Source organism: Rana temporaria, chromosome 5 (assembly GCF_905171775.1).
Source record: "Rana temporaria chromosome 5, aRanTem1.1, whole genome shotgun sequence".
Taxonomy (NCBI): Eukaryota; Metazoa; Chordata; class Amphibia; order Anura; family Ranidae; genus Rana; species Rana temporaria.
Window position 1 is genome coordinate 346,695,279 of NC_053493.1, and position 12,281 is coordinate 346,707,559.

The 12,281-nt window shown below is 43.7% G+C and overlaps 1 protein-coding gene across 2 annotated transcripts in view; it reads right to left on the reverse strand.

Moving 5' to 3' along the window:
- The window catches only part of TPD52 (tumor protein D52), a 265,231-nt gene that overhangs the window by 234,312 nt on the left and 18,638 nt on the right, over positions 1 to 12,281 (reverse strand). The gene's annotated exons all lie outside the window — the stretch shown is intronic.

The window sequence follows — 12,281 nt, forward strand, 5'->3', positions numbered from 1 at the left end:
TGAATATATTGATATATTTTCCTAACATAGATATCAGGGTAAAGGAAAGTCCTTCTGTCTTAACAAAGAAATTGCGCAGTGAGCCGGTGTTAGGCGTAGAAATAACAACTCAGGTTCACATTCCAATAGGACTGCCAACATTCTCACAAGTAAAAGCTAAACAGCCTACAAAAAGCTTGGGACCCAAGGCATCTGTTCTGTAGACCTCTCTTGGAGGCTCGAATACTTACAAATGTTTTATATACTGTACAAGTAGAAAAAAAAATGTTTATCATGTCGTAGACATCATGGACCTTAGGTTCGGTTTCCACTACTGCGAGTTGTTGAGCGACGTGACACATGTGATTCTTTTGCCTGACGAAGAGGTCCTGCGTGACCTCGAAACGTTGCTTTTTGGATCGCTATTATGCATTAAATTTTTGGACGTTTTTTCAATGATCCTTGGTGTGCTGGCGAATATGTGTACTTGACACATGTGAAGTCGCATGACAAGTCAAATCCCGTGCATTTCAATGGACCCCGTTCTAATTGGTGCGACTGAAGTTGCAGCGACTCCAAAAAAGGTTCTTGCACTACTTGATTCCGACTTCGGTGCGACTTGTTCTCACATGGTTTTCACCGGTCGCATGACATTGCATCAAAAATCGCATTGTAAATGGCGCGACTTTGGGGTTGCAATAGTGGAAACAGAGCCTAATGCAGCGTACACACAATCGTTTTTCAGCATGAAAAAAAACGCTGTTTTTAAAAAATGAAAAGGGGGCATTACTTAGTGCCCACAACATGGGAGTGTGGCTGTCAGAATAAATTATAAAAAAATAAAATAAAAAAAAAAAAGAGAAGAAGAGGTGTGTACGTTTGTTAAAAAAAAAAAAAAATGTATTCCTGATAGCGTCACTTTAAAGCCACCTGTGGCTGTCAGGTGTACATCGGGTGGGTAAAACGTGACTCTGAGCGGGAAAGTCACGTGTTTCCCGGGCTTAGGGCATGTGTAGGGAGTCACGTTTTTCCCGGGCTTTATCCACGTGTAGGGGGCTATATAAGCCCTCTACTCTGAGGCCTTAACCAGCTGTAACCAGGAACAGCGTGGTGTGCTCCCCCTTCCCTCCCACCCTGTCGCAGCACCTGTTATGTGGTATGTCACACTTGAAGATAAGGGGGGACTTTGTATTTATTATTTATGGTATTCGCTCGAGTTCTATGACTGAGCGAGAATTTTACGTTTTGAAAGATATTTATTAAGAATTTAAATATTGAAAGTTTTATTTATTAAGAATTTAAATAATATTAAATGGATTATTTATGCTTATATATATTTATATATACCAATAAAGGTGCCGCGGCCATTTCTATTACCAATTGTTTTTTATATTTATCAATAAAATTATTTAAATATATTTTGGTCTATGGCGAGTTTTATTTACATTAGATTTGAATTTGTTTTGTACAGCCTCAACATGCTTCAGTTTTTCAAAATGTCGTTTTTTGTGTCATAAAAAATGATCGTGTGTGGGCCAAAACAACGTTTTAAACAACGTTTTAAACCAGCGCATGCTCAGAAGCAAGTTATGAGACGGGAGCTTGAATGGAACAGAGTGCCGTCGTACGTGTTGTACGTAACCGCGCTTTGCTAGAGCATTTTCAGAAAACGATGGTGTGTGGGCAACGTCGTTTTTTATGATGAAGTTAGAAAAACTTTGTTTTTTTTCATCACAAAAACGACCTCTGCAGTTTTTATTTTTTGTACCATTAACAAAAAAAGGCAGACAATATTTCTCACGTTTTGCTAGGGCTCTTTCACACGGAGCGGATCCGTATTGATCCGCCCCGTGCGTCCGTCTGCTCAGCGGGGATCATCCGTAAATCCCCGCTGAGCTGTCGGCGGACAGGGCGGTCCCCGCACACTGTGCAGAGACCGCCCTGTCTTTTCTCCACTCTCCCCTATGGGGAATCGGATGAATACGGACCGTGTGTCCGTATTCATCCGATCCGCCAGATGGAAGAAAAATAGGGTTTTCTTCCGTCTGAAAAAGCGGATCTTTGCGGAGGCGGATGTTTGCGGACGTAAACGGACTTGTAAAAAACGGACCGTTTGTCCGCCTGTGTGAAAGGGCCCTTATAGTAAATATCCAAAATAATTTTTCTTTAAAACCAATTTCTTCCTCAGTTTAAGCCAATGTATATTCTTCTACATATTTTTGGTAAAAAAAATTTGCAATAAGTGTATATTGATTGGTATGCACAAAAATTATAGTGTTTATAAAATAGGGGATAGATTTATGGAATTTTTATGGTATTTTTTTTTTTTTTTACCATCAATTGGCAGTGATCTGTGATTTTTAGCGGGGCTGCGACATTGCGACGGACAGATGGGACACTTTTGACACATTTTGGGACTATTGACATTTATACAGCGATCAGATCTATAAAAATGCACTGATTACTGTGTAAATGTCACTGGCAGGGAAGAGGTTAACACTAAGGGGCGATCAAGGGGTTAAATATGTTCCCGCGTGAGAGTTTCTAATTGTGGGGGGGTGGGACTGACTGGAGGAGGAGACATATCGCTGTTCCTAATTACTACGAACAGCAGATCTGTCTCTTCTCTCCTGTCAGAATGAGGATTTGTGTGTTTACATACACAAATCACTGTTCTGGCTCTCGTGCCCACGATCGCAGGTAGCCAGCTGCAATCGCACCCGCCCGCCACGCACCTGCTATGACTCTTAAAAGGAGCCGACGTACGAGTACTTTGATTCGTGGAATGGTCCCACTCCAACTGAAGCCCCCACTCCCCCCAAAAAAATTACATGCCAAATGTTGCATGTAAGAGGGCGAGAAGTACTTAAAGCGGAAGTTCCACTTTTGGGTGGAACTCCGCTTTAAGTACCTATGCTAGTTGTATGTAAAAGTAAACGTATTTATTTTAAAGGAATATGCTACTGCATTAAATGGTGTTTTATATCTACCTACATTTCTGCTATAAGGAATACAAATCTGGCACCTTATGACACTTCTGCCAGATGACAATAATTCTTACTGTAATTAGCATTTACAGACAATGTTGCTTTATCATAGTACACATAAAAGCCCATTGTTCATAATATAAACTCTTACGAATGAAGCACAGTAGCCAGCTGTCTAGTGCAGAGTAACATTCTGCTGTATAGTTATAACATTTAAGTAAACCTATCACCAGAAAATTATATTTAAACACAATCTAAAAAGTGATTTAGGATATGTTGGAAAATTTTGGAATGCAATGGGGCAGCATTTTTTTTTTTTTTTAGTACCGTCAAAGGACAATTAAAGTATTTAAAAAAAACAAAGGTTTTATTATATATATAGATTTAAAACAGTCCATGTAGCTATTGTGGCTATATGAACACAATACATAAATAACAAAGAAAATCCCTTTATACGGTTCCTAAATCCCCACCAGGGGCAGTCACCTCTATGGGAAGTCGCTCGTGGAGTGATGTCGTGGGGACTGTCAAATTCTCAACATGTTTCGTGGTATTGCCCCGCTTCTTCAGGAGATTACAGAAGGGATAAACACTAACATATATGAAAGGAACACCAAAGTAATATTTTTTTTTTTTAAATAACAAACATGTTATACTTACCTCCACGGTGCAGCTCGTTTTGCACAGAGTGGCCCCAAACCTGGTCTTCTGGGGTCCCTCGGCAGCTGTCTCGGCTCCTCCTCGCAAGAATTCATCACCTTTATGCGAGCGAGCATGGTGATGAGTTCTTGTGGGCACGCTCCCGTGATACAGTAAGCTGCTATAGCTGCCGGCTGTATCACTTGGCCCCGCCCCCGGCGCGCTACGTCATTGGATGTGATTGACAGCAGTGCGAGACTATTTTGGGATGAGGGTACCTATATAACAACCTTTATACACTGAGCATTTATTTCAAATTTAGGATATGTTCATAACTATTGGCTTTGTCCATGCTCACAGGACCTGTTCTGTAGCCACATAGGAAAATGGGATCATAAAGGATTATTCTGGGAACCAGTACAAAGATAAAAGTTTCTTGTCAGGGAGGTTATCTCTAAAGGTTCCAGGTCTTTACCAGTGCCACCGATGGTTTGGTTGGCTCTCGAAAGCCGTGTAAGATTGATCAGATCATACGATCGCTTCCAAATCGGTATTTTTCGTCCAATTTTCTGATCCACAGCATGAATCTAGGAAAGTCCATTCTGGTAGCAACAGGCAGGTCAGGTAAACCAAGGCTAGGTACAAAGCATAAAAGCAGAATTGTGATCAAGCTGAGTCCGAAGGCCAGTTACCAGAATGTCACACAACCAGAATGAGGTACTAGAACAGAGACAGAAATGAAGTCATGGTTGTGGCAAAGGTCATGACTGGTGTTGATCTGTCGGAAAGGGAGGTCAGGCTGGAAATCCAGGTTGGCAGCATAAGTCAAAATACCTGAAGTGCATTTAAAGACCAGACAGTCTCAATGACAGCCAGGACAACCAAGGAGTGCAAGAGGAGCAAGAGATTGTTTCCATGTTATTGTGCCCACAACAAGGGTTGTAAAGGAAAAACATTTTTTCCCTCAATAGCTTCCTTCACCTTAGTGCAGTTCTCCTTCACTTACCTCATCCTTAAATTTTGCTTTTAAATGTCCTTATTTCTTCTGAGAAATCCTCACTTCCTGTTCTTCTGTCTGTAACTCCACACAGTAATGGGAGGCTTTCTCCCTGGTTTGGAGAAAGCCTCTTGAGGGGGAGGGGGCGAGCAGGAGTGTCAGGACGCCCACTAACACACAGCTCCTTTCTATATCTGCAAAGTAGAGAGTTTCCTGACCCTCCTGCTCGCCCCCTCAAGAGGCTTTCTCCACACCAGGGAGAAAGCCTCTAATTTTTTGTGTGGTGTTACAGACAGAAGAACAGGAAGTGAGGATTTCTCAGAAGAAATAAGGACATTTAAAAGCAAAATGGAAGGATGAGGTAAGTGAAGGAGGACTGCACTAAGGTACAGAAAGCTATTTAGGGGGGGAAATGTTTTCCTTTACAACCCCTTTAAACCTCAAGGTTTGTAGAGTTACCATCAATTCTGTGTACCAAACCGGAGACATCCCTTTCCTCTGAGGCACAAAAAGGGGAAACAGAACCCACTTTGAGTTTTTTTTTTACTTTCAATGTTTATTGATGTTTAACAGGAAAAAGATAACATACAGTGACAATAACATCCAAATCGTTGGCCTACAAGGCCTACATTCACAGTTACAAGTCATATGAAAATACCTAGAGTGGTATAATAACATTAGCTTGCCGTAAAGAGCAAAGGTTGAATCACAAGCCATGTGCTTTAGGCTAGATTTTTCCCTTGGACACTGGAAACAGTTTTTTTAGGTCTGAGGTTGTGTCCCCCCCTCCCAAGGTGTTGTCCTAAGTATTCCCATCGTATGTTACTGCTGTCCCCTGCTGAGAAATTCCCTAGGGATCACTAGAGGGGTCCTCCAACCATATCAGGAGATGTCCAGCCTGCCACCCCGGAAGTTATTTTTAACTGCCCCTGAACTCTCCTCTATGTTATCTTTTTTTTTTTTTTGGAATGTAAAAAAAATGAGTTCAGAAACTGTGTTTACAGGCATTTCAAGCGCCAAACGCTTCTAAGGCCTAACATACATGGTAACCTCTTCTGAAAGTTTTTCTTGACAGCTTGAAACCAGGGTTTAAAAACGTCAATTCAATCGCGTTCGTATGCTGCGTTTAGCAGCGTTTTGCAACATTCACATCTAGGAGCGTTTATTTAAGATGACATCATTAGACCCTCAAATAAAATAGGGCATCTTTAACCACTTCCTTACAGGGCACTTACGCACCTTCCCGCCCAAGCCAATTTTCAGCTTTCAGCGCTGTCGCACTTTGAATGACAATTGCGCGGTCATGCTACACTGTACTCAAACAAAATTGGCGTCCTTTTTTCCCCACAAATAGAGATTTCTTTTGGTGGTATTTGATCACCTTTGTGATTTTTTTTTTTGCGCAACAACTAAAAAAAGACTGAAAATTAAAAAAAATAAAAAAAAGTTAATTTTTTTCTGTTAATGTCTTTGTAAATAAGTAAGTTTTCTCCTTCAATTACGGGCACTGATATGGCGGCACTGATGGGCACCGATGAGGTGGCACTGATAGATGGCGCTGGTATGCGGCACTGATGGGCGCTGGTATGCGGCACTGATGGGCATTCATAGGTGGCACTGATGGGCACTCATAGGCGGCACTGATGGGCACTCATAGGCGGCACTGATGGGCACTCATAGGCGGCACTGAAGGGCACTCATAGGCGGCACATATGGATGGCACTGATGGGTACTTATGGGTGGCACTGATGGGTACTTATGGGTGGCACAGATGGGCACTGGGCACGGATTGGCACTGTGGGGTGGCACTGATGGACACTGAGGGGTGGCACTGATGGATCCATGTTGCCAATCAGTGCCCATTTGTGGGCACTGATTGGCATCTTTTTTTTCTGTCTTTTTTTTATTTATATTTTTTTTACAGTTTTTTTTTTTTTTGCCCATTTTATTTTTTAATTCCCTGGTGGTCCAGTGTGGCGATCCGAGGGGGGGCTGCGCTGATAAACAATCAGCGCGAACCCCCCCTGTCAGGAGAGCCGCCGATCGGCTCTCTTCTACTCGCGTCTGTCTACTCGCGTCTGTCCATCAACGGCTCTTCCTGTTTACATCGTGATCAGCGGTGATTGGACACGGCTGATCACGTGGTAAAGTGTCTCCGTGAGAGACACTTTACCTAGATCGGTGTTGCAACAACGATCGCCGCGATGCGCGCCCCCGGGGGCGCGCAGCGGCATAATATCCTGAGGACGTCATATGACGTCCAGTCAGGATTAGGCAACCACTTTGCCGCCGTCAATCTGTCATTGGCGGGCGGCAAGTGGTTAAAAATGCTTCTAAATGAAAGCGTGCCTAAACGCCGGTACCGCATTTAGGCGCGTCTGAAACATCGGCGTCTGAACCCATTTTTTTGCCTTCAAAAGAAAATCCTCTGAATGTACGTTTACCAGCAGCAGTGTACATGAGGCCTTAACGTGGCTAAACGTGGTAAAAGCACAGCTATGGAGTATAAGGGAGGACATTCCTCTATAACAGGGGTCTCCAAACTTTACAAAGGGCCAGTTTACTGTCCTTCAGACTTTGCGGGGGGCTGGACTGTGGCCATTGGGAGTAGAAATGACCCAGATGTCAGTGGGAAAAAATAATTCCCAATTGTTTATTTCAGTGGGAGAAATGTTGTGCCTCATTGTTGGGTGTCACTGGGAGGAATTGTGCCCCATCATTGAGCCCCATTGTTGGTGCCATTGGGAGGAATTGTGCCCGATTATTGGTGTCATTGGAGGGATAGCACTGCATGGAACAACACAGAGGACAGAGAGAGAGACATTTGGCACCTTTTAGGGGGGAGGGGAGGAGAAGATACCGGTCTAAAACAGGTATTTGCTCCCACTTCCGGCGAAAGATCGCCGCAGTATCTGTAGCGATCTACGCCATGTCCGACCCCTCCTCCGTCACCTCCGCTTTCTTCGGGGAGACACACATGTCCCAGAAGACAGCAGAGACTTGAGCATGCACAGTAGTGAAACAAGCTGTGAAGCCGCAAGGTATCCGGATGGGATGGGTTGGCTTCAGGTGAGAACATCACGGTCTCCCTGGACGGGTAAGTGTCTTTATTTTAAAAAAGTCAGCAGCTGCAGTATTTGTAGCTGCTGACTTTTATTTTTATTTTTTTTCAGGCGCTTTAAAATTAAACGGTAAAATCAAAATAAGGCTTCAAGAAATTCAGAGATGACCACAAGAAAATGTACCTGTATTATTAAGCATTTTATACAAGTTGTGACATTTCCTATGGCCCAGGGCACTTTCCTCATTATTGTGTTTCTCTATGCAGACCACAAGTTCCCTTTTCTGTAGTATTTTGTGACATTTTACACTCTGAAGGGGAGGCATGGCCTCTCTTCTGCATGCAAAAACGTAAGCCACACAACAGCGGCTCTGAGTAATCAAGTGAATAAACTCTTTTACCCTTGGATTTTAAAATGACAATAAATTCTAGGTCAGGGCTGTCCAACTGACAGCCCACGGACTGCAAGTGACATGAACAATAAATATCTCCATTCACTGCCACTGGTGACAGTGTGAGCTACAATAAACCAACAAAAGGGTGTTTATTAACACGGACACCAGTGAATGGGGATATTAATTGCTGAATGGGAGTTTTTCTTTTTTATTACTATCACTGACACCAATGCTGAGGGTTATTATTGCTGGCACCAAAAGAAGGAGGTTTATTATTGCCGACACTAAACACTACTTCCCAGAAACCCTTGCATGGTCGTATCTGTGGCAATGTGTTACTTCTATACAGACTGGATTGAGAGCAGAAGAACAAAGGATGGAGCTTCCTGCAATACTTTGCATGTCTTTTTCTGGGTTTACGATTATAGTTTTTGCTGTTGCCAGATATTTTAAAATTGTAAAAAAAATGTGGCCCTTGGGCTCTTTTAAATTGCACACTACTAATGTAGGTGCTTGGCTTTGCATAGTAAAAATGGTACTTTGCCAAAAGATTCCCTGTGGTGACATTAGAGCTTTTCTTACGTGAGAAAGAAACAGCGGGGGCTCCAAGGGGGCAACCCCAGATACTTGGCAAGTTGGCATGAGTCAAGGGACTTTCCAACAATCTTCATAAAAAGGGGAAAACCCATTTGATAGGTACATGCCAACCAAAGAAATATTATACAATACTTTATCTTCAATGGGTAAACATTTAGAATTACTTTCATTTATGTAAAATTAATTTAAGAGATTTGAATTTTTTTTAAGCTAGCTAAAGATGTGCAGATATGTCCCTAACAGTGTTGCCAACCGCCTGTATTTTTACGGACAGTTCGTAAAAACTGGCACTTTTTTCCCCCGTTCGTAAATGTCCGTGGTTGCTGGAATGTGCCAGTAAAAATAGCCGAGATTGGTTTGGCTTGGAACTGCGCATGGAGATTGGAGGCAGGGGGTGATTGGAGGCAGGGAGTGATGGTGGCTGCGGTAGCACCGCAGAGAGGGTGGAGGCAGAGGGTGATTGGAGGCAGGGAGTGATGGTGGCTGCGGTGGCACAGAAGAGGGTGATGGAGGCAGGGGGAGATTGGAGGCAGGGGGTGTTAGTGGTAGGGGGTGATTGGAGGCAGGGGGTGTTGGTGGCACCGCAGAGGGTGGGGGATGGAGACAGGGGTTGTTGGTGGCACCGCAGAGGGGGATGGAGACAGAGGGAGATTGGAGGCAGAGGGAGATTGGAGGCAGGGGGCCTGGGGGAGATTGGAGGCAGGGGGCCTGGGGGAGATTGGAGGCAGGGGACCTGGGGGAGATTGGAGGCAGGGGACCTGGGGGAGATTGAAGGCAGAGGGAGATTGGAGGCACCTCAGAGGGGGGTGAAGGAAGGGGTTGTTGGTGGCAGAGGGGGATGTGACTAAATAATTTGCCCTTATTATATCGAAAATAACAAAAATATGTTTTTACCTTAATATCTTTGCCATTTGCCTAGCATACTTGTTTGTAGCCTAACTACTGAAATTTGCACCTAAAAATGTAATTTAGTAACTTTTGTGAAATGCCAGTAAAAACGTGGCTGCGCCAGTAAATTTCGGGTGTCGTGCCAGTAAATTTCAATCTGGTAGGTTGGCAACACTGGTCCCTAAGAAAGAAACGACTGTCTGGCAAGCTTACAGATAGAAGTAATGACACTCAACAAGCTAGAAAATGGCAAGTGCTTTGAACATTGGTGAAAGTGCATGTCATTGCCTTCTAGGCAAACTTTAAAATCCTCTGCTATCACATTGGACTAACAAAAACGAGTTGCCACCAAGCAATTTTTTGCCACTTTTACTTGCCTACTGCTCCATATTTAAAAAAAAAATTTAGATTTTGTTCTGTCTCCCTGCGACTGCTCTTTTCCCCATTACAGACTTACCATGTCTTGTGTATCATACTGCGTTTCTGTGTGGAGGTGGTTATTTTTGGTAAGGGCTGGGTTTTGCCTCCTCATTTCAGAGCTTCCAGCAAGAACACAGAGCAGCGCAATAGTGACACCTCCTAATCACACTCCAAATCTAATGGGACTAGCAGTCAGGGGCAGCAGTGCCTTAGATCTCATGCTGCAAATATACTTTGAAGCTGCAAACACAGGGAGTACTCTGTAACCCTCACCTGGAATCACGCGATTTTTTTCAAAAGCAAATTCCAAACAAAAAGGTAAAAAAAAAAATCATTACACTACTTTAGGCACAATTAACATTTCTAGATGTACCCTAAAAGATAGCAAATCTTTACTTTTTTTTTAATTCAGATACACTTTAGAGAACTTCAGATTATACTGTTTTGAAAGATGAACACTAAGCAAGTGCCTGTATAATTAAAAATATAAATGTACTGTCAGGGCAAAATAATGTAGCGTCAGGGCAAAAAAAGTGTATGCCAGGGAAATAACAAACCAACAATTGCAGCACACCTCTGCACTAAATAGTCAGATTGTGCCACGTCATATTTAAACTAACTACAAGTATATAACGGCCTCTCTCATCCTTTTCAACACAGAGGAACCCTTGAAATAACTTCCCAAAAACTCAGGGCACCCCTACTAAAAATTACAATATCTACAACTCACGATACATTCGTTTGATGATCAATGAAAACAATGCTCCTTACACCTGTGGTCATTGGCAAGCATTACCCCCTTATGCCTTGTACACACAGTTGGACTTTTGACCATGAAAAAGTCCGCCGTGAGTCCGTCGGAAAGATAGAGAACAGGTTCTCAATCTAGGGTCAGTCGGACTTCCGACAAAAAAGTCAGATGGAGACTACACACGGCCGGACTTTCCGAGGAAAAAAAAGCCAGTCTGACTTTTTTTCTCGGAAAGTCTGGTCGTGTGTACGAGGCATTACAGATATCTAAAAGGATTGAAGGGAATTTATCTTAAAGGGAGAAATTTCTCATTTCTCAAGGAACCCCCAACAACCTCTGGAGGAACCTTAGGCCCCGTACACACAGTCGGACAAAACCGATGAGAATGGTCCGACGGACCGTTTTCATCGGTTCACCGCTGAAGTGGCCTGATGGTCTGATGTGTGTACACACCAACAGTTCAAAATCCGATCGGGTCAGAACGCGGTGACGTAAAACACACGACGTGCTGAAAAAAACGAAGTTCAATGCTTCCAAGCATGCGTTGACTTGATTCTGAGCATGCGCGGGTTTTGAAGCGATGCTTTTCTGTACTAACCATCGGTTTGGTCCGATCGGGCATCGGTCCATCGGTTCGGTTTTGAAGCATGTTTTAAAATTTTGGACCGAAGGAAAACAGACCGATGGCCTATACACATGGTCGGTTTGTTCCGATGAAACTGAACTTCGGTTCATTCTCATCGGTTCGGTCCGACCGTGTGTACGGGGCCTTAGAGTTCCATGCAAACCCTGATTAATAAACCCAGATATACAGTATACTGTACTAGCTCAGTGTATCCAATAGCCATTCTGGTATTCATCTTTTGTACCAGGAAGTCCAAAATAAATTCCATAAAATGAACCAGGAGAAAAAGTAGGCCTGTCAAGTTTCCTAAATCCAGTACCACCTTCTTCATCAGTGCCATATAGTCCTGTCAACATATGTAGCAGCATATAGAGCAGTGGTTCTCAACCTGGGGGTCGGGACCCCCTCGGGGGTCAAATGATGATTTGCCAGGGGTCACCAAATCCTGGGCTATTCCTGAAGCCTGCACCTCTCTCCCAGCCTTGTTGCGGCTGTTCAGCAGGGCTGTTTCTGAAGCCGGTGGCCACCCAGCTAGGCTGTTCCCGGAGCACACAATTGCCCACTCGGCCTCTTCGCAGCCGCCCATTAAGTTCACGGCATGTCTGGGGGGCAGAGACTAGAGGTCTGCTGACTGGTGAGGATTGCGAGGTGGGAGGGGCTGGAGGAGACCCAATTTCCTGATTTCAGCATAGGTGTCACAGCTACAAGACACCACAAAGTTAGAGACACACTGGGTAACACTACATGTGATTATAGTTGCCATTAAAAGTCCCCACTACAGTTCTCAGATCAGCAGATGACCTTGATCAAGAGCACCTAAATTGGCCGATCAGAACTCCCCCCTTGCATTGCCATGGATCCCATCCCCCTCCTCCGAGTAAGAGAAGGAATTAAAATAGAGAATATGTGGAAGGGAGAGGAAAAGAGGGGAGGAAGAAAGAA